This window comes from Dipodomys merriami, unplaced genomic scaffold, assembly GCF_024711535.1.
Source record: "Dipodomys merriami isolate MVZ:Mamm:240054 unplaced genomic scaffold, mDipMer1.0.p SCAF_11, whole genome shotgun sequence".
Taxonomy (NCBI): domain Eukaryota; kingdom Metazoa; phylum Chordata; class Mammalia; order Rodentia; family Heteromyidae; genus Dipodomys; species Dipodomys merriami.
Window position 1 is genome coordinate 20,106,235 of NW_027202382.1, and position 1,805 is coordinate 20,108,039.

General features: G+C 44.1%; 1 pseudogene; it reads right to left on the reverse strand.

Moving 5' to 3' along the window:
* Window positions 1-299: 299 nt before the first annotated feature.
* LOC138817192 (thioredoxin-dependent peroxide reductase, mitochondrial pseudogene) lies at window positions 300-1,127 on the reverse strand (annotated as a pseudogene).
* Window positions 1,128-1,805: the final 678 nt, after the last annotated feature.

The following is a 1,805-nucleotide window of genomic DNA, read 5'->3' on the forward strand; positions in this document are numbered from 1 at the left end:
GTGTTTCCTTTGCCCACTGAAGACATGATCAATAAGGACATTACCATTAAAGGACTTCTTATGTTAGCTACTATTGCCTGGACAAAGTTTTAGCCAGTGTTACAAAAACAAAACATTAAGAGTGATATCTCTACAGGAAATGGAAACAAGAGGGGTTTCTTTGTTTTATTTTTTTAAAAGTAAGATCTATAAATACAAGCATGATTGGGTTTTTCCTTCTATAACTAATCTTTGCAATGCTAAAAGGGCACCAGCTGAGGTTCTTTTCTGTAGTGAAGGTTCAGGTGCACACGCATCATTTACTGATGGACCTTCTTGAAGTATTCTTTGGAAGCTGTAGGGCTTGGCTTGATGGTAGGAGAATCAGGTGTCCAGTTTGCTGGGCAGACTTCTCCATGGGTTTCACAAACTGGAACGCCTTCACCAAGTGGAGCGGAGGGTCTCGTCCATGCTCCGGCCCACCGGCAGGTCATTGACACTCAGATGCTGGATGACTCCATTGGCGTCAATTATGAAGAGACCTCTGAGTGCAAGACCAGGACCTTCCAACAGCACACCATAATCCCGGGAAATTTGGTTAAATCCGACAAGAGTGTGATGTTCACGTGGCCCAAGCCTCCATTCTTCCTTGGTGTATTGACCCAGGCAAGGTGGCTAAAGTGGGAGTCCACCGAAACCACAATGACCTCACAGTTCACGTCATGAAACTCATTGGCTTTGTCACTAAAAGCAACAATGTCTGTAGGACACACAAAGATGAAATCCAAAGGGTAGAAGAAAAGCACCAAGCATTTCCCCTTAAAGTCATCAAGGCTAAGAGCTTTGAACTCTTCATTGACAACAGCTATGCCTTTAAAGTAAGGCGCATGCTGGGTGGCAGCAGGAGCCTAAGAGGAGGAACTAGGGCCAAAGGCGAATTTTGCTTGAGTGGAGCCAGACCACCTTCTTCAAGCACCTTCTTCAAGCAACATGACTCAGAGCTGCAGAGGTAGAAATACCCTGAGACATGGTGCTTGCATGTCGGGCAACCGAGGTCGGGAACAAACTCCCGGCAGCAGTGGGGAATGGTGGAGACTCCTCAAATATCTTACACTCTCCTGCTCCTTTGTCTTGAAATTGCTCACCATCTTGGTTTCCGTGGCAGCAGACTTTCATGAGCTTCTTTTCTCCTCTCTGTCCTTCCTTCTCAGTCTCTCATAGCTGCAGCTATTTTAATCAAACAAATATTTGGGAGTCTCATTTAAAATATGAATCCTAATGGTGTAGAAGTCTAAGCTTGTTTCTTTCTTTTCTGTACATACTCTTTCTGAATAACATGATCTATCTTCAGTGTTTCATTTACCAACTATGTTCAAAGGGTCCTTAAAAGTCTAGCCTAGACTTCCGCCAGATTCTTAGCCCGCCTATCTGTCTGTTGGATATCTGCACTCAACATATTTGTTCACCATATTTATACTATCATGGATCCAATCCCCTCTCCCAAATCTACCTCGAATTCTAGTTCTTTTGTTCAACCTCAGCATCTACTCTTTTCTCAGTAAATGTTATTGCCATGTGCTTACAGGCTCATGCCTGTAACTCTAGCTATTTAGGAGGCTGAGATCTAAGGACTGAGGCTCAAAGACAGCGCAGGCCAGAAAGTCCATGAGACTCTTATCTCTAATTAATCAGCAGAAAGCTGGAAGTGAAGGTGTGGCTCAAGTGTACAGCACCATTCTTGAGCAAAAGAGCTAAGGGACAACCCAGGCCCTGAGTACAAGCCCCCAGTATCAGCACAAACAAAACTTAGTGCTATTGCTTTTTTC